Below are 27,331 nucleotides of genomic sequence, written 5' to 3'. Positions count from 1 at the left end.
CCCATTGCAGCTCTTGGGCTGAGTGTGCCTTGCTGTAGCAGGTGGAACACAATCAGGTATAGTAGGAGGCGGTGGCTTTCAGATGCCTCTTGATAATCATGCATGTGACTTCATTCTAACACCAGCTTTCAGAGGCAAACAGAGCTTCAGCCTTTCTTATGAAGCTTGGGTATATTCTGTTCACCTCCTGCCTCATTGACCCGCTATGACTATGAAACCTGTATTTTTGTTCAAAAAAAAACAGGTGCCAGTTTGCCTAGATGATGTGTGACTATGCTGGAAATAAAACTATATGCTCAGTAACAATATTGTTTATAAAATTGTCAAGATAGGATATGGACAATTAGGAGTTTCCAGAGAACAGATCAACCAGGAGCAGACAGGGATTGTTTCTGCCAGAGATCTCATTTCCTTTTATATATCTCTGCTGTTGCAGACAGGCAGGGAGGGTCTGCTCAGGGACCACATGCTTGCCTTCAATTTACCCTCAGCTTAATTCAAAGATTACTCTTCTTTTTGGGGTAAACAACCACAATATAAACTGGACTTTAAGGAAATATCTATATACTGTACTATACAGTGTAGTATATCGTATACTACATACTATATGCTACATACATACAGTATCTATATACTATATCTATATACTGTTGTTTAGTCAGTCTCGTGAAGTTTGATTTTTGGTTCCGTGTTGATTTGTTTTTTCCTTCACGAGCCACATTCAACATTGCTCATGTTCACAAAAAACAAACAAAGCAATGAATTATACAACTTATGTTCTGAGATGTCTCCTTATAAAGTTGTTAGGACAGAAAATCCAGCTGTGTTAGATGATAATGTTGACATCCTTCCCCATGTCCTCTCAACTTGGTATTCTATTAAAGGTGGTTTTGTTTTTGTTTTGTTGTTGTGAACTGAAATTTCATGAGTTCATTGTGGACTAAAAGACCCTGCTTTCAGATTGCTAAGCTGCACTCCTCCCTATCCTCTGTTTTTTTCTTTTCCTGGATTTGTAACCCAAAAATCAGAGAAGCCAAAACACCATCACTATGAAGATATGCCTATGCCTTGTTCTTTTTCTCTGGCTCTGGAAAAAATAAGTCTTGTACAGTGCACACAACGGTGTAATTCACTCTCTGGTACAGCTGCCATTGGGTCTTTCCTGTAAGAAATCATATTAGCCTTCCTTTTAAATGTGTTCAGGGTAATAAGTCATCCTTGACATTCACCATTCATACAACAAAATGTCTGTGTTACAAAATCAGCCCCAAGCTTATCAAATAATTAATACCAGATTTGTAAGTGACACAGATGATGTCAGGTTTTTGTATTAAGTAGGCCCTTGATCCCCAGCATTTATTGGTTGCAATCCTTTTACTAACAGATAACATCTGCCAATGACTAATACTTGGTTTCAGGGAAAAACAGCTTTTAGTGATTTTAATCCTATGAAGTTTACTAGTTTGACAACACTGAAAGCCAAATGCTTTTGTTTAACCACCATAGAGTAAGGCTGTGCCATCTCTTTCACAATTTTTTTTTAAGTCTTGAGGGAACCCCATTTAAGGATAAGACTCTACTAACCCTTGGCATGGACTCACTTCAGAAATGGCCCATGAGCTCATTACCTTTAAACTTTTGAGAAATGTCAATATATTGAGTCGGAATAGAAAGACATTCTACACCAGATAGGAGAGGATAAGAGGGGGTCACACAGGACAGACTTTGAGTTAGGAACTATCACCGAGGTCACAAAGTAAGTGGGGAAAATACTCCTAAGTTGGCCAAGTTTATTAGTATTGGAGTGGGAGGCTACAGATAAAGGAGGGAGGAATCGATGGTGATTTATGAATATTAGGCTTGGAGACCTCAGTATGAACTCATGTTATATTTTCTACAGACACAGAAACATTTATAGATACAGTACCAAACATGAGTTACTTTACACACATGTGCTTCCTTGCTCTTTTAGCCAAGAAGACATAGAAACAATAATACCTCAGGAGCAACCAGTGTACCTAGCTCCCAGATTTTGTTTTCTAATTCTGTTCTCCAATAAAGAGAACCAGCATCCTTGGAGAAATTGCTGATTCTAGAGTTTGAACAGAAAATATAACAAGATGAGTTTGGAGCATCCTGTAGTGCCAGAAAGTAAGAAAGTGCTCAATAAAACAAGTGAACATACAATAAAAAGAAACCAGGGCACCTGGGTGGTTCAGTCAGTTAAGCATCTGTCTTCAGCTAGGGTCATGGTCCCAGGGTCTTGGGATCGAGTCCTACATTGGGCTCCCTGCTCAGCAGGGAGTCTGCTTCTCTCTCTTTCCTCTCTGCTTGTGCGCTCTCTTGGTATCTCTGTCTCTTTCTCTCAAATAAATAAAATCTTTAAAAAAACAGTCTTTATATCAAAGGGAAATAGAAGCCAACTGACAAAGTTCCAGATGGCCAAAATTGTAACAGTTTGAACGATAAAATAAGATAGTATTGGATTATAACACAAAACACAAAATAAACATCCATGAATCCATATTAATATATTGATAATAATTAATTATAATAAATGATGGAATAAATGGGGAGACTAGACAAATTTCCTCTGAAGAACAATTCTAGATAATTCAAGTACAATATTATCTGTATAATTCCCTACTTCTTAAATGTGGGTTGCAAAGAGTAATCTTTTCCCGAAGGATATAGTATAGAAAATAGGAAGATAGATCAGCCTGCCAAATGCTACCTCAGCCAGGTGATCAAGGTTAACATCAACAGTGATAAGTCATGTTGATAGCATGTGCCCTTGATATGACGTGACAGGCATGGAACTTGTCCTCTGTGGTCTTTTCAAAAGCCTGTAAACCCTAATCATGAGAAAAACGTCAGACAAGTCCCAATTCAGGGACCCTCTCCAGAACCCCTGACCAGTACTCCTCCAAACTGTCAAGGTCATCAAAAATAAGGAGAGTCTGAGAAACTGTCATAGGAGGAGAAATGTAAGGCAACAGTACAGCTATCATGGTATCCTGGATGGGATTCTCAGAACAGCAAAAGGGCGTAGGTAGAAACTAAGGAAATCTGAATACAATATGGGCTTTAATTAATAATAATGTATGAATATTGGTTCATCCATTATGACAAATGTACCACAGTAATGTGAAACATTAATAATTGGAGAAACAGGCCCGAGGCCTCTGGGAACTCTGTACTATCTTCACAATTTTTCTATAAAAATCTAATTTTATTATAAAATTTAAAAGTTTATTAAAAATTTAAAAAACACTCCCCACTTTATTCTTGTTATTATTCATATGGTCCTTAATTAGATGTCAATATTTTTATGACATCCAAGCTAAGTTATTATTCTCTGATGCCCCATAAACTTGTGAGTTGGTTTCTTCTAAGTGTTCTAATCAAAGCTTTAATTTTACCCTGAGAACGGTCTTTCCATTTGCTAGGGAAATATTTTCTAAGTTGTTCATATGCTGTCATTTTGGTTATTACACCGTCTCTGATAAAAGACCACTATAGCTTGACTTTCAGTTTTATTAAAACTCTATTATGATTATCCTTCTAAAAACACTCTAAACTCTGGTCAGCCTCAGTCAGAGTGGTAATGAGGGTGGAATGTATCATTGCAAGCCTAATTCTGCCCATTATATTCCTGCCTCTCCATTTATGCTAGTCTAAAAGTGTTATTGGAGCTGGAAGATCATTCTGTAACCTTCAGATTACTGCTGGGTGGCTTCGGCAGAAAAGGAATTACCAATGCATTAAATTTGAATTAGCTCTGAGAAATCATGCAGATGTATGCACAGAACATTATAGCAATACTGTCTCCTAGGCACAGCAGAATTGCTTTTATGCAGTTTTAAAGAATCACTTGAGCAACCCTTAAATTGCACACATGATGAAGCTGAGCCAGCAACTTGCATTAAAAAAAAAAAAAAAAAAAACCCTGCAGCCCAAATCTAGCCTTTCAGGGAGTCGTCTTTCAGAGAAACCTGATCACACAGGGATGGCTGCTGAGTGGCCTGCATGGGTCTCAGCCCCGCCATGTTCGAGTGCCCTGGTGGAGTGACTGCAGAAGTGTCACTTAGACTAATGATTATGAATTATGCAGAGGGTCGTATCCCCTTAGTTACAAGTCATTTACACGGTCTCCCTTTAGACTGCCTCGGCTGGTTCAATTTTTTTCCCTCCTACTAGGAAATAACTCATTGAATAGATGTTCAAAGTTGAATTTATTGACATTCTATTTTTCTTCCATAATGCCAAGCTTGCAAAACAACCAAATGAAAAAAAAAAAGCAAGACACCGCCCCTCAGTGAAATTACAGCAACAACAAATCTTAGTTTTTCTTTGCTTTATTCTGTCAAGGGTGCTTCCCAGTTTAAAGGTCTGACAGTTCCAGGGTCATTCTGTCTGTCTGTCTGTCTGTCTCTCTCTCTCTTCTACTTCAGTTAAATTGATATGGAGGAGAACTCAGTAGATGCTGAGTTCCACCTGCTTCAGTATGTAGGATATACGCTGTTTCAGTGAACTGCTCAGAGGGGAGGAAAACCAGGAAACAGGAAAACCAAAGGGTCTCATTCTTGAAATGACAATGTCTGTCAGATTTAGCTATATTTTTGTGAGTCTGGGCCCTTGAGACAGGTCAGAGACGACTCTGTACATTTTAACCAGTGACTTCCTAAGCCTGACTCCTGAGCTGTATGAGGAAGTCAGCTGCCATACAGGATAATATAGAATATATATAGAATCTCTTCCTCTGGTGTTGGCTGACCTTAGATGTCAATGGAAAATATAAGGAGCACTGACCTCTGCCAAAAAAGCAGACTATCAATGACCAACAAATTCAGAGATTATTTCTCATAAGAAAGCCAGACTGAAGCGGGGGGGGGTGGGGGGGAGTATTTTTTTTTCCAAATTGACCAGGCAGATTTTGTCTCAGTGACAACTGGGCAGGGAAGAGTCTCTCAAGACTCCATAAGCTGACTCAGGACTGCAGACTTTGTTAATGTTTGTAGGACGGGAGATTGTTCGGCCACACATCCTGCCTTTCAACAGTCCTTCATTCAGGGCAGCTACCCTGACAGCTCGACTTTCAAAGGAGGTCCTTGCTGCTGGAAATGGCTAAAGCCAAGTAGAGATAATGGAAGGAGAATGCTCTGGAATGTTGTTCACACCTCCAATAAGTTGGTTGACCTAGGTGGTCATTCAACAATGGCTTCAAGCAGCCACCTTTCGCTGTTCCTGAGGGATCTATGGTGTCTAGAAAGACTTTTTGGGAAATGCAAAGGTCTCCCCTAACAGTAGGGCAAGAAGTTCACTGTCCTACTGCACCAGCTAGATCTCCTTCCCATTGTCTCTGCATGCCCCCAAATAGACCCAGAAGGGCTCCCAGAGGGGCAACTTGTGCTGATGGCACAGTGTTCAATGTCACTTAAGGGCCTTCCATGGTAGGATGATTCATTGAGATAACAGCCAGAGGGGTCCTTTTCACCTAGAACAATAGCCGTGCCCTTCCTCTACTCAAACACAAAAAACCTTCTCAACTCTCTCCGAGAAAATTGAGATGTTAGAATGACATCTAGGGCAATGACTCTCTAGCTCCCTCTCGAACTCTAGGACCTCCTCTCCCCCCGACTTTCCCCTCACTCAATTCCATGGCCACATAACTTTCCTCAACTTGTTTCAGTCCATGGCCTCTGCTTGCAAAGCCCTTCCCTCTGGTGTCCATCCACAAGGCTTCCACCCTCACTCCCTCCAGTCCTCAGCTCAAATGTCATCACTGACATACTCGAGGACCTTTCCAGAACAAATAATCACCCCTACCTGGCTATAACCTATCCCCTTGCACTGCTTTGTTTTTCTAAGTAACACTCATTTCCCATAAACACACAGTAGATTTTACTTATTTGTTCATCCTTCTCTCCTCAAACAAAAATATCAAGAAGATGGAGGACAGTCAGTAACTTTGTTTTCTTTCTACCCTTATTCCTAGAATCCAGAAAGTGCCTGACATGTAGTGGTTTCCCAATAACATTTGTTGAATTAAAAGAATAAATTTTAATGGGTTATTTTCTCCCTTCTCAGCCTAATGCCACCTCCAACCCACCTCCACATGTACACAGACCCAGCTCAATGACTTGTAAAGACCTTGCTATTTAATACAGATCAGAAAGATGCTAGTGTTAGTCCACAGACAAAGCATTCTTGGATGTGAAAGGTAAAAGTGCATCTTCCTAGGAAAGATAAAAACAAAAAACTTTTCAGCCCTGGAGTAAGAAGCAGATGTGCAGTATATTTGGCTATGGTACTGCGGAACACATGCTCGTGGACACTGTTCCACAGCCTGCCCATTGGATTCAGTAACTGCCGTGCCATCCTGGGAGACAGAGGCTGAAAGCAGATTCCCTTGTATATTCTTTAAATGTTATCATATATGGATCTATATGGTAAATGTTAAAGACTTCACATTATTGTGTGTATATCATCCAAATACAGTTCTATTATCTTTTCAACACATTTCTGGGATGCTTGGGTGGCTTAGTGGTTAAGCATCTGCCTTCGGCTCAGGTCGTGATCCCGAGGTCCTGGGATAGAGTTCTGCATCAGGCTCCCTGCGAGGAGCCTGCTTCTCCCTCTGCCTATGTCTGTCTCTCATGAATAAATGAATAAATGAATGAATAAATAAATAAATAAAATCTTTTAAAAAAAGGTATTTCCAATGTCTAGAATGTCCATGTTCTCCTATATGCAGATGCTTGGACCAGGTACACTTTTAAGAGTTTACAGGAGATGCAGTGAAGTGAGGAGTAGCTCCTTCATTCAGAGTCTGAGTGTGCTATGTGTTACATTGGTATGCTCATTATTTTGATTGACAGACCCTTACATGTAAATTCAGGTACCTGGAAATTACACCCTAAACTAAGAATGGAAAGTTGATCTCATCAAAACCACAATGAGACACCACCTCACACCAGTGCGAATGGTGAAAATTAACTAGACAGGAAACAACCAATGTTGGAGAGGATGTGGAGAAAGGGGAACCCTCTTTGCACTATTGGTGGGAATGTGAACTGGTACAGTCACTCTGGAAAACTGTGTGGAGGTTCCTCAAAGAGTTAAAAATAGACCTGCCCTACGACCCAGCAATTGCACTGCTGGGGATTTACCCCAAAGATGCAGATGCAATGAAATGCCGGGACATCTGCACCCCGATGTTTATAGCAGCAATGTCCACAATAGCCAAACTGCGGAAGGAGCCTCAGTGTCCATCGAAAGATGAATGGATAAAGAAGATGTGGTCTATGTATACAATGGAATATTCCTCAGCCATTAGAAACGACAAATACTCACCATTTGCTTCGACGTGGATGGACCTGGAGGGTATTATACTGAGTGAAGTAAGTCAATCGGAGAAGGACAAACATATATGGTCTCATTCATTTGGGGAATATAAAAAATAGTGAAAGGGAATAAAGGGGAAGGAGAGAAAATGAGTGGGAAATATCAGTGAGGGTGACAGGATATGAGAGACTCCTAACTCTGGGAAAAGAACAAGAAGAAGTGGAAGGGGAGCTGGGCGGGGGATGGGGTGACTGGGTGACGGGCACTGAGGGGGGCACTTGACCGGATGAGCACTGGGTGTTATACTATATGTTGGCAAATTGAACTCCAATAAAAAAAAATTAAAGAAAATTGATCTCACCTTACAGGCCAACCTCAATTCAATATTATCAATGTAGCTGCCAAAAAAAAAAAAAAAAAAAATGTAGCTGTGTAGAAGGTAGTGTTGAGAAGAGTTCAGATACTGTGTCTGGGCTCACTGGAAAAGAAAGTGACATGGTCCATGCCTGCCATGGATTAAAAAGAGGAAAATGACAAGCATCTGAGTCTTTATTCTCATCTTTGCTTTAGATTCCAGCAGCATTTCCAAGCCTGAGAATGTAATTACTTGAGGAGTGTTTCACAATCAGTGAGGGATGGGCACACATTTTTATTCATGCTCTATCATTTAGTTTTAAATTCCAAATAATATCAAAAGACAGGGAGATATTTTGGGCTTGGCTGAAAACAACATGCATTTTTGTTATTATTTATTTATTTATTTATTTATTTATTTATTTATTTATTTTTAGATTTTATTTATCTGTTAAAGAAAAAGAGAGCACAAGCAGGGGGAGCTGCAGAGGGAGAGGGAGAAGCAGGCTCCCCCCTGAGCAGGAAACCCAACATGGGGCTCAATCCCAGGACCCTGACATCATGACCTGAGCTGAAGGCAGACACTTAACTGAGCCACCCAGGCGCCCTGGCAATGCATTTTTAAGTGCTGAGAAACACTGCTCTACTCTACAGATTTGTAAATAAACTTCTTCCCTTTTGGCAGTGTGCATTGTTTAGTTGAACTAAGATTGAGCATTTATCCTACACCCAGTATAAGCCACTATTCTGAACATTCTCACCAGTTGACACAAAGAGCTTATAATTGCTGAATTAAATGAGAGTTCAATTTTTTTATCTTGCAAAATAAAGCTCTATACCCATTATATAGCTCAACTTTTCTCCCTTCCCCCCTTTCCTTGACAACCACCATTCTACTTCCTGGTTCTAAGACTGAATACTTTGGATACCTTATATAAATAGGATGATTTAGTATTTACCTTTTTGTGACTTCCTTGTTTCACTGGGTAAATGTCCCCCAAAGTTCATTTGTGTTATAAAATACGACAGGATTTCCTTTTTATTTAAGGCTGAATAATAGTCCACTGTGTGCACATACACATTGTCTTGAACCATTCATCTCTCGATGCATGTTTAGGTGGCTTCCACATCTTAGTTACTGTGAATAATGCTAAAGACAACATATATGCAAATTTCCCTTCAAGATCCTGTTTTCAGTTCTTTTGAATATAGACCTAGAAGTGTGATTGCTTGATCATTTGGAAAGCCTATTTTTTATTTTTTCGAGGAAACCTCCACACAGTTCGTCATAGCAGCTCTATCAATTTACATTCCCATCAACAGTACACAGGATTCCAATTTCTTGACATCTTTGCCAACACTTGTTATTTTCTATGTTTTCCTAGTGGCCACCTTAATGAATACAATTTGGTATCATATTGTGGTTTTGATTCACATTTCCTTATTGATTGGTGATGTTAAACATTGTTGTCAGGGCACCTGGGTGGCTCAGTCAGTTAAGCATCTGACTCTTGATTTCAGCTCAGGTCATCATCTCAGAGTCATGGGACTGAGTCTTATATCAGGCTCTGCATTCAGCACGGAGTCTGTTTGGGATTCTCTCCCCCTCTTTTTCTGCCACTCCCCCCACTCAGTCTCTAAATAAATACATTAATTAATAAAATCTAAAAAAAGCCTGTAGACTATTTCTATCTCTTCTTTAGAAAAATGTCTATTCAAGTCCTTATCCCAATTTTTCATGGAATTATTAGGGGGCTTTTTGTTTTGTTTTGCTTTTTTGTTTGTTTGCTGTTGAGTTATAGGAGTTCCTTATGTATTTTGGACATTAACCCTTTATCAGATATATGGTTAGCAAAGATGTTCTCCCCTTCTGTAGGTTGCCTTTTCACATATTTTATTCTGTCCTTTGCTATACAGAAGCTTTTAGTTTGAAGCAGCCCTACTTGCTTTTGTTACCTGTGCTTTTGGTGCCATATCCATGAGATCATTGCCAAGACCAGCATCATGAAGGCTTTCCCCTGTATTTTCTTCTAGAGGTTTTATAGTTTCAGGTCTTCTACTTAAGTCTTTAATTCATTTAAGTTAATTTTTTGTGTATGGTATAAGATAAGTGTACAGTTTTAGTCTTTTGCATGAGGATATACAGTTTCCCCAATACAATTTGTTGAAAAGACTATCCTTTCTTCATGTATTCTTGGCACCCTTGTCAAAAGTCAGTTGACTATGTATGGGTCTACTTCTGAGTTTTCTATTCTGTTCCATTGGTGTATGTGACTTTATGCCAGTGCCATATTGTTTTGATTACTGCAGCTTTGTAATATATTTTAAATCAGGAAGTGTGATGCCTCCAGCTTTATTGTTCTTTCTCAATTATTTGTTGTCTTTTGTGGTTCAATATGAATTGTAAAATTGTTATTTCTCTTTCTGTTTTTTAAATGCTGCCAGGATTTTGGTAGACATTACACTGAATCTGTTGATTGCTTTGGGTAATATGTGCATATATAACCATATGGAGTCCTCTAATCCATGAACATGGGTATCTTTACATTTGTATCTTTTCTAATTTCTTTAAATAATGTTTCATAGTTTTTAGTATACAAGTCTTTCACACTCCATAGTTATGTTTATCCCCAAGTACTTTAATTCTTTCTGGTGCACTGTAAATGGGATTGTTTTCCTCCTTTCCTTTTCAAATAGTTCATTGTTAGTGTACAGAAATATGACTAAAGTCTGTATGATGATATTATATTCTGCAGCTTTACTGGATCTGTTTATTAGTTTAATCAGTTTTGTGATAGAGTCTTTAGGGTTTTCTATGTATAAGATCATATCATCTGTTAACAGGAACACTTTTTCTTGTCTAATTTCAATACCTTTTATTTCTTTTTTTCTTAACTCCCTGCTCTGGCTGGGACTTTGAGTACTATATTGAACAGAAGTGGTTAATGTAGGCATTCTTACTTGTTTCTGATCTTGGAGAAAAAGTTTTCAGTTTTTCACTATTAAGAATATTAGCTGTAGTTTTTTTTATATTCATTTGGTCTTCACTATTTTGAAGTACTTTCCTTCTATTCCTAGTTTGTGGAGAGTTTTTAACATGAAATGGTATTGAATTTTGTCAAATGTTTTACTGTATCTGTTGAGATGATCATGTGATTTTTAGACTCAATTCTATGAATGTAGTATATCATTGATTTTTTTTTTTTAAGATTTTATTTATTTATTCATGATAGTCACAGAGAGAGAGAGAGAGAGGCAGAGACACAGGCAGAGGGAGAAGCAGGCTCCATGCACCGGGAGCCCGATGTGGGATTCGATCCTGGGTCTCCAGGATCGCGCCCTGGGCCAAAGGCAGGCGCCAAACCGCTGCGCCACCCAGGGATCCCTATATCATTGATTTTTGTATGTTGAACTATCCTTACATCCCTGGGATGAATCCCACTTGCTCATGGTATATGATTCTTTTTATGTGCTGTGGAAGTCAGTTTTTTAGTACTTTATGAGGATTTTTACATCTATATTCAGCATTATTATTGGCCTTTGTTTTCTTTTCTTGTAATATCCTTACTGGCTTTGGTATCAGGCTAATGCTGGCCTCATGAAATGAGTTTGAAAGTGTTTCCTCTTATTCAATTTTTTGAAAGAGTTTGAGGAGAATTGATGCTACTAATCTTTCATTAAGTATTTGGTAAAATTTACTAGCAGAGCCATGTAATCTGGCTTTTCCTTGTTAGGAGATGTTTTATTATAGCTTCAGTCTTCACACTGGCTATACATCTGTTCAGATTTGCCATTTCGTCATGACTTAGTTTTGGCAGGTTGTATGTTACCAAGAATTTGTTTATTTCTTCTATATTGTTGACATATAATTGTTTATAGTTATCTAATATGAGCTTTTTTTTATCTCTTTGGCATTAGTTGTAAATTCTCTTCTTTCATATCTGATTTTATTGATTTGGGCCTTTTCTCTTTTTTCCGTAGTTAGTTGAGATATGGGTTTGCAAACTTATTAATCTTTTTAAAAATCTCACTCTTAATTTTATTGATTTTTTATGGTTTTCTGGGTTTTATTTAATTTATTTCTGCTCCAATCTTTGTTATTTTGTTTCTTCTGCTAATTCGGGGCATAGTTTGTCCTCCTCTTTCTAGTTCTTTGAGGCAGAAACATAGGTTACTGATTTGAGGTCTTTCTTCATTTTTAATGTAGGCATTTATTGCTATGAACTTACAATTAGTACTGCTTTTGCTGTATATAATATAATTCAGTATATTGTGTTTTCATTCTTATTTCTCTCAAGATATTTTTCTAATACCCCTTGTGATTTCTTCCTTAATTTATTGGTTGTTCAAGAGAGTGGCATTTAATTTCCAGTTCATTTTTTAATGACGCTGTTAAAGCCAATTATTATAAACATGCTTTAAGAAAAACACAGAAACAAGGATTCTGATATTCTCCGAGTAATAATGGAATTCTCCGAGTAATAATGGAAATTCACACCTCTTCTGTACAAGTGAATTTTTTATACCTAGCTTCAGGAATTTCTGATAAGAACCATAAATCTGACACTAAAAGGCTTTCATTCTGATTCTTAACACCCTTAATACTTGTGGTATATCTAAGACAAACATTCTTAGCTTCATCTTTCTCTGTCCAGTTCCAACTGCTTTCATAGTTCAGAGCCTTGTCTCATCATGAACCCTGAGTCACCAGTTTCTTATCCTGCCCAAATTCTTTGCTGACCATTACTAATTGAAGACCTAGGGTCTCTGGCTACAGCATGATTTTTAAGAGCTAGAGTTAAATTCAAGCTTATGGATCTCATGGTTTTCTGTTTCTATATTAAAGAAGATGAGACATATAATTTCTTATGTCCACAGTCTAAAAGTAGAATAAGATAAATTGTATTATCTGCCCTTAAGTAGTATTCTTTCATAGACTGAATATATATAGTAAATAATACCCAATTTTAGTAGTCAGATAAAATTCTGAGTGATCCATAGAAAGAAGCAAAATTTTTCTTTACACCTAACTGTAATGTATGTAGAAAACTAAATATTGTAATCATTTCTGCCACAATTTATCAGTATCTCACTACAAATGTAATCAGAATTATGACAAATTCCACATACATACATTTGTATATGTGTAAGGAGTTTGGGAAGCTAATTCTAAATTGTTATGGAAAGAGTCATGACTACTGAAGAAACTGATAAAAATAAATAAAAAAAACAACCAAGATGAAAGGCCCTTAACTTACCAGATATTGTGACTTATAGAATACTTTTTAAGAAAGGATGGTATTGGAGCAAGCACAGACAAATAACCAAAGGAACAAAATAGACAGCCCAGAACAGAAATATATTTAGGAGTGAAACCTTCGACCTCCATACTGAGCCTAGACAGTGAGAACTAAAATCACACCTATTGACATTATTAATACGACTGTGCTATTCCATTGTCTTCATAGCATTTCTTCACTCTTTCTTACCCGAGTGGTTCGGTAGTTTATTACAAGAATTTTCCCAATGACCAAACAATTCTTAGAAGGAAAGTATCAATAGTTTACACTCTAAGATTCTTTGAAACTATTGCCTCAAAATCCTCCTCCTGCTTTTTCCTCCAACTCTTAACTATCATTATTCTGACCCAATCCCAAGCACATCTCAGTGAAAGAGTGGCCTTACACAAAATTTTCAATTCTTGATAACTTCTAATAAGACAATATACAAGAATATCTTTATGATCTTGGGACAAGAAAGTGTTTTTTAATACAAGATACAATAAACCCAAAATACAGGAAATAAAATTGATTAACCTCATTAAATTTAGAATTCTAGTTTATCAACACTCATTATAAAAAAAAGTGAAAAGATAAACCACAAATTATAAGAGGAAACTAGCAATACATATAATACATAAAGAATTAGAATCATAAGCACAGAAAGAATTCCTACTCATCGACAAGATAAAAAAGCTAAAAAAAAAAAATGCAAGCCCATAATTGGAGAGGGAAATAAGCATGCGAAAAGATGCTTAATCTCATTTATAATCAGAAGAATGCAAATTAAACCATACTAGGAAACCATTTTACACACAACTGATTACTAAAAATTTAAAGGTCAGATATTACCCAATGTTGGCAAGGATGCGGAACAGAAATTTTACACTATACCACTAGCCTTGTAACTATATAAAACTACTTTGGAAAATCAAATGGCATTATCTGACACATAACATACTTACTCTACTTCTTAGCAATTTTTAAAATATTTTTCTTACTTTTTTTTCCAAGCATTTTAGTTATTTACTTTGTAAGATTGCTTCAGAAAAACAGAAGGGGCAGTCATAGTCTTCTAAGACTTTAAATGGTCCAGTTCTCCATTTTAGCATCCATTCTCCTTCCACTCTAAAATGAGGCTAACATGTCAAGCAGGGCAAAGGAGAAGGAAGGGAAAATTGCTATTTCCGCACAAGTGTCTGTGTCCAAATTGGAAAGCACCTAGAGATTTCACTTCTCCTCTAGATCTTGTAGTCATGAATGGGACACTAGTTGGAGAAGTTAAACCTTGAAAGGAAGCAAGCAGTGATTCATCAGTGCCACAGTCTGCAGTAATTCCAGTAACAATACAATCTGTCTCTTTGACTCTGTCTGGGGAGGTAAATGTAGGCATGGTGTCTGTCAACAGTTAAGGTCTCCTTCTTTCAAGCTGTGGGAGAAAAATTCAAGACAGACTTTTCCCCTCTTCATACTTGAATGGGAATATTTTATTTCAGTAGAGCGAAGACTCACCAAAAAGGTGCTGTTTTTCTATCATTTCTGCCTCTGCTCTGAATTCCCACAGCTCTTTGAACCACTAATTAGACCCCTCTTGAAGTTAGGGAGACATTGCAGATTTCCATCCTTCTAAATTGTAGACCTTTTTAGGGAATCTTCATATCCTTTAACACAGCGCCTTGCTGGTAGTTTGCACTAAACTGATGTTCTTTGACTTGAATTCATTCAGCAAATGTTGTAGCTCCAAATGGCATATTTACATTGCAGTGACCAACTGCCACCTTCTTGCTAGTGAAGAACAGGTTGGTAGCAAAGGTGTTTGAGTTATGTTGGGTATCTACTTTTTTAAAGATTTTATTTATTTATTCATGAGAGACACAGAAAGAGAACTAGAGACATAGGTAGAGGGAGTAGCAGGCTCCCTGTGGGGAGCCTGATGCGAGACTTGATCCCAGGACCCCGAGATCATACCCTGAGCCAAAGGCAGACGTTCAACCACTGAGCCATCTAGGTGCCCCTGTTGTGTATCTCCTAATAAAGATTCTAATATCCTCAGATGAGTCTAAAGCAGTCCTTCTGAGAATTAATTTTATAAAATCTCACAATTTTCCCACCTTGAGCTCTGTCTCCCATCTGGTAAATGATACGTGAAGGGAAATTAAATGCCTGTTGTAAATAACTGCATGATATTTTAAAGAGAAAAAACACCTGGAAATGAAAACATAACTGCATCTCTTTAGAGATTCTGTGATTATTGATACTCTTTCTTCTAAATAGCATTCCTGCATTTCAAACTGAAGCAAGTCATGAGCTTGCTAAGGAAAATAGGGTACATGTCTGCCACTTTGAAATCAAATTAAGTAAATGGTGCCCTAATGGCCTAAAAGAATTAATGTACCTCCAACATGTGAGCTATTTCCTTCAGGGAAATAAGGTCCTTATTAATCTGGACAAAAGATTCATGAAAAAAAAAAGGCAGGTATCAAGAGTGTGATCCCCATTTTGGGGACAGAGCAAGCAAGACAGAGGAAATTGAAATGACTGACCTTTGTCATAAAGGGAGATATGTCAGAGCTAATTATGTAGACCGTTTTGTCTTCCTATTTAAAATTTTCATACTTCAGCAATTAGAAATCACTTATACTCTCAGTGCTATATTAATTTGGATTTAGATTCTTGGATTTAGAGGCTGTCAGAGATTAAGCAGCCTTGGAAGCCAACATCTTCATTTTTCAGATGAGGAAACTGATACTCAGAGATGTGATAAAGTTTGTCCAAAGTGTCTGTCTGTCTGTCTTTCACAAACACACACACACACACACACACATCAAAATCTGACACTAAGTCCAGTACTCTTTAGTGATACTGTATTTTGGATAAAAGGATTCTTTTTCTTTTAATTCTGGTTTATTTAATTTCTTTTCTATAGTGCACATGTATTATACTCATGTGAATTTTTTAAGTAAGTTGTAAAAGTTTTAAAATGTGTTTACCTCACACCACATTACTTCCAAAACTTCTTTTCTGATATTAACATGTATACCCAAATACATACATGAATATATATCCAGCCACTGAAGGATACACTCTCCTCGGGGTACCTATAATACCCAATGCATGCTTCATCATTGTGTTAAGCACCTTCATAAAGATCTATTTACTTACCTGTCACCATTACTCTGTTAGTCCACTGAGGGTGGAAACTGGGTATTTTTGTAAGATTTTATACCCCAAAATCTTAATAATAAGTAAATATTGTTGAAGCATTAGATGATTTATAATTTACCCATTCCATAATAACTTTTAATCATTGATCCATGACAATATATGAAGCTAATTGGTGTTTTAGGTTATTTAATAAACAGCAAACCTTGGATTTTCTGGAACAGGACCTCCTGAAAGAGTTAAACAGTAGTATCTCCTCCCTCTGTCTCAAAGGAAGAAGTATCCTATAGCTTGTCAAACCCAACTCCTCCATCTGGGTATAGAGTCTTATCACATCATCCAGGCATTGTTTTATTAATCACTCCTAGATCCTCAGTCTCTTCACTCATGTGACTGCCTAAAACAAACTTGAGGACTTTTACTTCACTGTATGGCCCCCCCCAAAACTACTATTCAATTCTTCTTTCTCACCCTCACACCTCTAATGATCTATACTTCCTCTTTCTATTTATTGAGTATTCTTTTCCCTTTCTCCATTGTGTATTTGAAATATAAAATGAATGAATGAGTGAATGAATGAATGAATGAATGACTATGAGAACTTCAGCAGCTAAGCCTGTCTACTTGAGCTGCAGCCTCAATGGCCTCAACCTGTCTCAGTGTCCTGGACCCTTCCAGGTCTCCACACTTAACTCTCAATTCACATGAGTCTATAGTTTCTTATGTTCTTATGGAGACCTGTTCTTGCTCCTTGTCTCTGATCCTGCTTTTGAGTCCTATTTACTTGGGAAGGATTGAGAAGGAACGAGGGGGTAGTTCTAGCTGCTCTGGTAAAAAATAAGTCTTACATAACCCATCCTCCAGGTATGTAAACCAAAACACAGATCTCCCTTACAGCTTCTCTGAAAGGTTGGTCCTAGCATCACCACAAATGAGATTGGAAGTGAAACCCTGTCAAGTAAAAGAAGTTTAAAAAAGGAAGGGATCCTATTTAAGAGATCAGTTCTTTCATTTAGAATACTGGCATGTCATCTGACATAGAAAGCTCCCATTGTTCTTGTACCCCAGGTCTAACTACATTTTCCGAAGCTGTTCTGTGTTACCCCGGCACTTACAGAAAACAGATGTCCTGGGTGATGGCAGCCACTCCCATAAACCTCCTCCCATTTTCTCTTGAGTCTTTCTTCTTTCTTCCTTTTCAGTCTGTAGCCAAAACGCCCTCTGCTCTGGCTACATTAGCCCTTGTGAGATTTCAGATCATGGAGCTATCTAAAACATCTTATGAACTGTCCTCCAGGATCTTCTGAATCCCAGTACAGCCCCTGGGATGGCCACAGCAGTTACCCTGTTGTGGAAATATAAACAGAAGCTACTGACTTTTTGCCAGGAAGAGTACACTATACTGAAGTACCAACTGAGGCACCCAACCAGCAGTGTCAGTTTGGTCAAAGTCCTTAACCTTAATGAACTTTAGTGTCTTTAGTAGAAGAACTAAATATTGGGTGTTATAATAAGTAGGGAAATTTTGACTGAAGTGACAACAAATTGCATATGCTTAAGAAATAGTTATTTTAATTTAGTGTATGATTTCCAATCCTATCTATATCATACCAGTGGTTTATCACAAGTGGAAATGTGCATATCCTCTGTGATTTCTGTCATGATATCTGACTACGGTAGTTAAAATGCCTTACATGTACATAACTTTGGAAAGCCATGTGTCAAATTTTCTTCCTTTTATCAGTTTTATTCATTGTATAAATTTTGTTCTATAAAAGATTCATTTATAAGTGTAAGGAATAATTACTATGTGCTATGATGTGCAAGGTATTATGTTAGCCACTGGAGATAGAGTTGTGAACGAGATAAACATTATCACTGTGTTCATGGAGTTTAGAGGCCTATGGAAAGGTTAACAAGCACAGGGTAAGCATCAGAGCCAAAGCAAAGTGCATATGAAAAGACCTGTGTGTCACAGAATTCTCCTCTGCCTAGTAACCCTGGCTCCCCTGATAGCATAAGAGGAGCAGCTGCAATCTTGAGCACGGTGGGGGGGGGGGGGGGGGCCTGCATATGGCAAAAAAGTGCTGAGCTGCCTTTGAGAGCCAAGAACATAGAAAAAGATTCTTATAGGTACTAGTACTTCTAATGCTGGCTTTCTTCTTCTATGATGATGGGATAGTAACTGGTGAAACCATGACTGTCCCACACTTAAAAGACTCTGTCGGGTCAGGAAAAGCTTGCTGTGCATCCTCATGCTTATGGAAATTACCTACTCCCTATTTCCATCAACCAGAGAATCTGGCCTGAGTACCAGAAGAATGTCATAAAATTCATGATTTTTCCATCTTCTCCCTATACCTAATGAACCCCAATTGATTTTCATGAAGCTAATTCTGTGTCAGCCCCTTTTTATGCCTTAGAGGTAGAGGAGTATTGGTGCTGTGCGGGGCAGCTCAAGGATTTGGACTTTAAACATTAAGACAAGCATAACTGCTCAACCTCACCTTCAAATTCTGTGGTGTGTTCTGAGAGGGAGCGTGGGAAGCTTGAGGAAGAAAGAAGCTAGAGTGTATGGCAAAAAAGGAAGAAGAAAGAAAGAAAGAAAGAAAGAAAGAAAGAGAGAAAGAAAGAAAGAAAGAAAGAAAGAAAGAAAGAAAGAAAGAAAGAAAGAGGGAGGGAGAGAGAAAGAGAGAAAGAAAGAGAGAAAGGGAAAGTAATCACATAGATGGGGTTCAGATTATGGGAGCCTTATGACCATGTTAAAAAAAAATTGAGTCTTATATAAAAGGCAAAGGGAAATGTACTGTCATTTTTTTAAAGGTTCAGGAAAGCAAATGAATTCAAAGTATAAAACAAATCTCAGAGTGATACAAACATTCTGCTGAAAAAAAGAAAACACCTCAATGTGATCATTTGATGGCTATGACTTCTCTTTGATCAGCAACTGAAGGAGACATGAGGAAACATTGGGTTCTTATCTTTACACTATTCACTGGGAGAGAAATAGCTTCATTGGGTCACCAAGTGGGAAACTTGGATTCAGCCTGGAAAGATCATGTGGTTTTTTTCCCGCTGGCGGGCAGGTGATTCAAGCAATCAAGACAGAGGGACAGTATCACAGAACAAGTGTATCTGAATGAACATATACATATACATGGACATACATATGCAGTTGACATTGAAGAACAAGGCTTTGAACTGAGCAGGTCCACTTATACACTGATTTTTTAAAAATAAATACAGTACATTGCTATACATGTATTTTTTCTTCATTGTGATTTTCCTACTATTTTCTCTAGCTTACTTTATGGTAAGAATATTGTATATAATATAACATATAAACCCTGTTAGTTGACTGTTTATGTTGTCAGGAAGGCTTCTGTTCAGCAGTAGGCTATTGGTAGTTAAATTCTGAGGGAATCAAAAGTTGTATGTGGATTTTTGAACTGCATGGAGGGCTCATGCCCCTAACCCCCACATGGTTCAAGGGCCAGCTATATGTGTAATACAGACATAATATAATGTAATACATGTATTGTAATATACATAAATACACACATATATTTCATACCATCTTACTGCCTTCTAAGGCAATTCTATCTCGGTAGACATTGGGGTTAAGAGGCATGTAGGGGAGGTGTCAGTGGCAAAAGACCCAGTGACTGGCTATTGAAGAGAAAAACACATGAGTTCATTAAACAAAAATTCACTGCATGACTTATTTTCCAGACAGCATTTTAAATCATGAAAGATATAGCAGGAAATAGAACACACAAAATTTCCCACCCTTGTGAAGCTTCTGAAGGAGGGAGGCAGATAATGGACCTAGAAGCAAGGAAATATATAGGACAAGTACAATGCTGCAAAATTAAGTAAGACTGAGAGAGAGAGAGAGAGAGAGAGAGAGAGCACTATGGCAAAGGAGCCCTCACAGATGAGATGGGGTTTGAGCAAAAAGCCTGAGGGAGGATGGTAGCCATGTAGACTTCCAAGGAAGAGACTCTGAGCAGTAGCAGCCATGCAGACCAGGCCCTGAAGCAGTCACGCGCTGGTGTGGAGGACATGGAGAGGTCAGAAAAGGAGCAGGGTGCTGGCTCATCTTCAGTAAGGAGTTTTATTAAACTGGTTTTTTTTTTCAAAGATTTTATTCATTTATTCATGAGAGACACAGAGAGAGGCAGAGACACAGGCAGAGGGAGAAGCAGGCTCCCTGCAGGGAACCTGATGCGGAACTTGATCCCAGGACCCCAGGATCACGCCCCAAGCCAAAGGCAGATGCTCAACCACTGAGCCACCCAGGTATGCCTAAATTATTTGTTATATGATGTGCAGTGTATGATCTCCATTTCCTTCTTCAGTAAAATCCTCTCAATGGGCTTTTGCCAGGGGGACAAATGTAGTAAATGAGTGAGTCCTCTTTTACTATTGGTCCTGAGCTGTAAATTCAGGCTGTGGTAAGAGAACCCAAAATACCTGGATTAAAATAAGACTGTGAGTAAAGGATAGCTATATTGAAGGAGAGGTTACATTTTAAAAATAGTTGCAGGCTTCAGGAGCACACAGTTGGCTCAAGGAAGTGAACTCATGAACCACACAGAGATCTCCAGTGATGGTAGGAGAATTCGCCTGATTAAACATCGTATCTTCGTGACTTTGAACAGAACACCATCCTGGGAGTTGCATTCTCTATTTTTCTGAATGTTGTAGGTACAAAGGGTGAGCCCATTCCTATAGACTTGCTACAGAAGAATCCTCCCACCCAAACTTCAGCCCCAGGGTTTGGTTGGAGAAGAGCTCCTCCCCATTCCCAGATCCAGGGGCAAACCCTGGGTGACTCAAGTGACATCATTACCTACTGCTGTTGGTCGCAATGGTCAGGGGTGGCACACAGCCTCAGCTAGTTGAATCAAAGTGACCCTCAAAACATTTGCTTCAGAATTCTGAATGCTTGTTGACTAGGGCTGCCATAATAAAGTACCATAGACTGGATGGTTTGAACAAAGGAAGTTCATTTTCTCAAAATTATGGAGTTTAGAAGTCTGAGGTCAAGGTGTTGGCAGGGCTGGTTTCTCTCAAGGCTGCTACTCTCCTTGGCTAAGGAGATGGACATCTTCTCCTATTGGGGTCTCCATATGGTCTTCCTTCCATGAGGTTCTGTCTCCTAATGTCGTCTTCTTATGAGGACACCAGTCCTATTGATTTGAGGCCCTCCCTAATGACTTCATTTTAACTGAATCACCTCTTTAAATAAGTTCCTATTTCCAAATACAGTTACATACTGAGCTAGTGGGAAATTGTGACTTCAGCATATCAATTTGAAGAGGACACAATTCAGCCCATAGAGTGGGACAAAGACTAATTTTCCTGGAAGCCAGCCTTAGAGGTTTTCTCTTTTCCTCAGAAAATAGTGGTATGGGGATGTGAGGTGTTCAAGGAAGCAGCAGTTCTGTGACTTAGAAGGACCATGGAAGGGCAAATGATTTTCTTGTGAAATGCTCTCAGAGTACTTTTTTCTTGATTCCTTACACCACAGAACAGTGTTAAGGAAGTTTCATCAAGGAAAGAGTCACAACGCTGCCAGAATAGCTGAGTTGAAGAGTCCAAGTTCAGAACTACTCTATCATGTTGTTCCCCAATCATGTCCTATTTCTCTGTTTCAAACATGAGAAAACTTCTAGATGGGAACAGCTTAGAAATAGAGATATGCTGTTGAAATTATGGTTTATTGACATTACATTATCATCATGTGAGAACTTTAACGTTAGAAACTACTGTCAAACATATGCAATGTGAAAACAGTTTCAGAGGACGAAACACTTTGAAGGATGAAACTCAAAAACTCAACACATTAAAATTAAGCAAGTACCTTAGTCACCCGACGGGGGCTATGTGGTCTCTCTGTTTGACTCTTATGTTGCAGAAGATTAAGTGGCAATGAAGCAGAGTTTTCTTGTCTTTAGTGGTAAAGCATGACGTTCCTTCCTCTCAGGGTACCGAGACATTTTATTTATTCACTTGTTGTGCTAACAAGCTTTTCTCTCTTCTTTCACTTCAGGTCAGAAACCTTTGCCCCAGTGCTGCCCCTGTTCCGGTTTAACTTTAGTCGGTGGCCAAGACTGTCACGTCCCTGTCTCACCCTAGTCAAAAGTAAGCATTATCCTTCCAGAAGCATCTTCCAAGAAGAAATTGTATACCACCCTGATGAACTCACACCAGAGGGTTTAGGGTATTTTTAAGCAGATAAGAGGACAGAGGGGGATAGGCATATTTTCTCTATGGTCCACAATGTGAACACTAGGCAGTCTTCATTCTTCAGATGAAAGAGCCAGCTATAGAGAAAAATGACAGATTACATCTGCCTCTTGGTACAATTGAATTACATGTTGGATCACAGATCTACCTGGCTTTTTACACAGTTGCATTAATGTGTGGGGTTGCTTGTTTGGTGCATTTCATTAAATATCTCTTGCAAAGTCAGCTATGGAAGAATTTCCACTAAAATTTAATTCAAAAGCAAAACAACTCATAAATGATTTTCAACCTTTATGGGTAATTCCCCTTAATGCTTTCCAGTAGAACAGGAAAGTGCATTTACCAAGAATATTTTATGCTTTGAAAGTATTGTCTATGGTCATATTAGTAAGAACCTTTAAATAAGCATTTAATGTTGAAGAACTAAGACAAAATATGTGTATATATATGTGTGTGTGTGTGTGTGTATAATATGTGTGTATATATACACATATAAAATATGTTTATATATATGATATATATATATCATGCCTCCCTACTGATAATGCAGTTTGCCACAGTTGATTTTTATGTGTCTTTTTAACTAGAGAGAGAAAGCAGCATTGTCTGATAGAAATGTGATATAAGCAACGTATGTCATTTGAAATTATGTATTTGCCATAGTTTTAACAAGTAGAAAGAAATGGTTAAGATTAATTTTAATATTATATATATTTAATGCATATGCAGTATACATTACATCAAAGTATTCTATTTTATTACATCCATATATTGCACTATATCCAAAATACTACTTTTAAATAATCTTATAAAAAATTATTATTTACATGCTTTCCATTCTTTCCTCAAACTAAATCATTAAATCTGGGGTATATTTCACACTTAGGTCACATCTCAATTCAGACTAAGCACTTGTCAAGTGCTCAATAGCCACATGTGTCTAATGGCTGCCATATTTGGCAATGAGAGTGTGGAAATATGTTTGTATATTCTCGGACTTACAAGGGTATTGTATGTTACCATTTATATAAGCCTTTGATCTTGATATGTTTATAAGGCCAGAACTTCTTTTGAGAGAAAGAAAGAGGGTGTGCATTATTTTTATCTCTCCAAATAATTGCGACTGATCATTCTGAAAAATCATATTCATAAGCTCATACTTTTTTTTGTAAAGAAAGAACTGCATGAAACTTGTCAAACACCAGCTCCCCAAATGTCAGCAATATAACCCTTGAGAAGATAAAGCTGAATTGCTTATTACAGTAATGGAGAATACCACCTTGCCTTTGACAGGATCTTGGAAAGGAAAGGCAAAATCAAAATTTATTGAGAGTGGAAAGTTTGTTCTAAAAAGGGTCTTCCAATGCGGGGACTTGATTAGAGGTGGTTAAGGATCATCATAAAGGTCTACAATTGGTGGGAAGAGTAATGGTTTTGGAGGCAAGGGAGTCAAAGAATCTGAGGGCAAAAAATATTTGTTGTTGCTTTTTCTTGAAAATTGATGGATATTTCATAAAGTTCTTGTAATGAATAATCTCATTAATTTACTTGGGCAAGACTCTCTTGGAAGAGTACAGCTATGCTAATGAAGATAAGGAATACTTAATATGTTAGTCATGTTAGTATAGACAGTAAACTGTGTGAGAGAGGAATAGGTAGTTTTGGTTCTCAGGGTGTGTGTGTATGTGTGTGTGCGTTCATCACAATACAGACAGATGTCCAGCAAAGAGGAGATCTCTCCTTTTTCACTTATCTGACAAATCCAAGAAACATTTACACACATAACTCTATCTTTGCATGGCCACTTCCATATAACCAAATACGGAAAATCAAGTAATTATAGGATAAATTGGTAAAATGTTTTAAAAACAGAAATCTCTTCTTGAACCCAAGTGATCTAGTTCAACTGCCCACGTGCTTGAGGTTGGCTTCCTTCACCATACATCAAATATTTAGATAGCTCCTCAGCTGTTCTAAGGAGCACTGTGATTTCTTAGCAGTGAGTAAGGCACAGAAAGTACCTACCCTCTGGAAGCTTATATTGTAGTCAGGAGAACGGGGTAGTTTTTAAAAGGAAACAAAAAAGGAAGCAACATAATGGGTTACTGGTCTAGGTGTGCTACATAAGAAGTAAAAAGGCACTTAGAACCCTGGGGCCCTGGGGGTAAAGAGGTCCCAGAGAGGACTCTTGTAAGGAGGTCACATTGATTTGTTGTCTCATAAAGGCAGAGCAGGAACCAGCATGAGAAGGGCAAGGATTGTAGTCATCTATGGCAGAGTGTTCTCAGCTTGGAGGAGCCAAGTGCAAATGTCCTAAGGCAGGAAAGGATTTAGGACTTTCAGGAAACAGAAAGAAGGCTGATGTAGCTAAAGTTTAGTAGGTAAGTTTAATAGGATTGATGCAAAATGAGTTTAGAGAAGTTTTGGCAATTGTCAGATAGTATTAGGCCTAGTACTCAGGGGTGCTTCTATCACACAAGTTCTGAGCTTCCTTTCATCTTTCCTCCTCCTGTCTTGAAATTCTTAACAGTTTTTTGACCAGTGAGCTCCTCTGTTCAAAAATTATTCACATGGAATGTCACAAACGATGTAGCTAGTCCTACTGGTAAACCCTAGTAAGGATTTCAATTCAATATTGCATGATATCGGGTAGTTTTTTTGCCCCCCTTCCCATATTCTGGAAACCTGGAAGTAATCAGTGCAAGGCTTATATACTTACTCTCTGTGGTCTCAAAGCCTCAAATTCCTTGTCTTGTTGCTCTGCTTTACAGGGTTTTCAGTCCAAATGGCACCCTAGAGTCCAAAATGACTGCCAGTGCTTGAGTTCTTAAACCTCTTCCCGGCCATGATCAAGGTCAGTCACTTACTGTACCATTTTCACCCACATCCCATTGACTACATCTAGAAAATGGCTGTCTCTAGCTGCAAGGCAGTCTGGGAAATGAAGTCTTTATTCCAGAAAGCCATATGCCCAACTAAAAACTAGGATTTCTTTTTCCATATGAAAAGAAGAAACAGATAGGGGACTATTGTCAGCACTGCTTTGCACTCTCACTTCTTCCTTGGGCCTGAAGTATTCATTCATTTACACGTGTATTCATTTATACACTTATTCACTCAACATTAATTCACTCAGAAATGTTAATGAGAATCTATTTGTGCCAGGCTGTATACTAGTGACTGAGGAAAAGAAAATGGTTAAGAGTTACCTTCGAAAATATAGTAGGAGGAGGGGGAAAGACCACAGATAATTACACTATAACATCACAAGTACCAGAATAAACTGTCTAGACAGATAAGGTCATGAATAAGCAACTGGAGGTGTGGATAAAGCTGCACAGAGATGAGTGACATGTACATTTGGTTTGACAAAGATAGACAGACAAAGAAGGGGAACGTATTTCTGAGTTACACCTTGTACTGTAAGAGGATGATTTTGAAATAATATGGGGGATTTTTGCAGCTCAGTTGTAGTGATTAGTGAGACTTGATAAATAAAACATGGCGCAGCTGATGGTTTGGTTAAACCACTTAGTGATCACTAGGGCCCCACACAATGCTCTTGGCTGTCGCCATCAGAACCCAGGTAAAAAGATGCTGATATAAATGGATTGGCTAGGTTGCAGTTCGGTTTGCCAGCAAACATAACCTGTAAAGCAAAGAAATAGAACAGCTGATGAGAGTCAGGCACTGCCTTTATACTCCATGCCTCTAGCCCCACACCCACCCAACTGAAAAACCCTGCCTCTGCCCTCAACCCCTGGTCCCCTCGGCCAGAGGAGACCCTACAAACCAGCAGCTTCCCAAACGGCCCTGGGTTTGCAGGAGAACCTCTTGTCCCAAACACCCCCCTCCACTTTGGGAAACAATACTCCCATATCTAGTAATGGCTTGCTCCTCTTTTCCCAGAAAAAAAATTAAAAAATAAATAAATAAAGCAAAATCTTGGAGAACAGCGTCAAGCTTCAGAGAACACACAAAGGGATTCCTCAATTGGGAAAATCTGGTTATATTCAGACTTCTCAGACTTTTACAATTCATTCTCTGGAGCTACAGTCATACCCCCACTCTAAGGATGGCTGTTACTGTCACAGCGGTGACCCTCCTGCGCCACTATTTTCTTCTGGGGGAAAAAAAAAAAGGAGCTCTGTGATAAATCACATCTGCAAGATGTGTTTCATATGTCAAGCACACATTGCTTCTAAATCAAATGCTGATACATGACTTATTCCGTCAAAAGTAAGCAGAATGCTATAATTTATAATCATCTTGAAGCACACTGCAGAGAAAATGAAAGCAGACCATTAAATTTTAATGCCTTTTCGGCTCTCAGAGAAGAGGGTTTCTGGCCACGTTTGAAGCAGGGTAATGTTTCCAACAGCATCGTGCACGCCCCCTCCACCCCCCACCCCCAAAAAAACAGTTTGTTTGCCAACACTGGTGGAAACTAATTGAAAAAATGATTTAGCTGTCACAAGCTGCCACCGGTCAGGAAGTTCTCCCGCGACACGAGGGGAGGCAGAGGTGCCCAGCCCCGTTTCGCTCTCGGACAAGTGTGTGTGGTTGTGCGAGCCAGCTCCCCGCAGCAGGGCTGGGAGCAGATATTCATCGGGGTGTCATCTCCGCTTAGGCTCTTGTCCTGCACACCTATTCATCTGTGCTAAGTGAACAGCAGCATCGGCTCAAATTAAGCTGGCTTGAAAACAGCCACTGTTAATAATTTCTGCTGTGATTCAACTTAGCTTTGGCTAACAGGTGAAGATGTTTCATAACGGAGGCAATTACAGCTCCGAGAGCTCCTTCCCGCTGCCTGTTTAATCAGAGGAATGGACCGTCAGCTCCGGCGCGAAGGGCCGCGCAGCCACCGCGGGCTGCACTCATCCGTTATCTGCTAGATTGAACAAGCTGCCTGCCGGGGACAGATGCTTAGTGCA

General features: G+C 38.6%; 2 long non-coding RNA genes across 2 annotated transcripts in view; one reads left to right on the top strand and one right to left on the bottom strand.

The window, feature by feature from the left end:
- LOC118350265 (uncharacterized) overlaps positions 1 to 26,009 on the bottom strand; it is a 38,761-nt gene extending 12,752 nt beyond the window's left edge. The window contains exons 1-2 of the long non-coding RNA XR_004803724.2: positions 25,117 to 26,009; positions 17,258 to 17,487 (exon numbers count right to left, since the gene is read on the bottom strand). This is a non-coding gene — a long non-coding RNA (uncharacterized LOC118350265). The remainder of the gene's footprint in view (positions 1 to 17,257; positions 17,488 to 25,116) is intronic.
- Positions 1 to 27,331, top strand: part of LOC112649964 (uncharacterized) — a 133,157-nt gene that overhangs the window by 22,404 nt on the left and 83,422 nt on the right. Inside the window, exons 2-3 of the long non-coding RNA XR_007413935.1 lie at positions 22,201 to 22,292; positions 25,169 to 25,251. This is a non-coding gene — a long non-coding RNA (uncharacterized LOC112649964). The remainder of the gene's footprint in view (positions 1 to 22,200; positions 22,293 to 25,168; positions 25,252 to 27,331) is intronic.

This window comes from Canis lupus, chromosome 11, assembly GCF_003254725.2.
Source record: "Canis lupus dingo isolate Sandy chromosome 11, ASM325472v2, whole genome shotgun sequence".
Taxonomy (NCBI): Eukaryota; Metazoa; Chordata; class Mammalia; order Carnivora; family Canidae; genus Canis; species Canis lupus.
The sequence above is the reverse complement of the archived record's forward strand: the minus strand, read 5'-3'. Positions and strand labels throughout refer to the sequence as shown.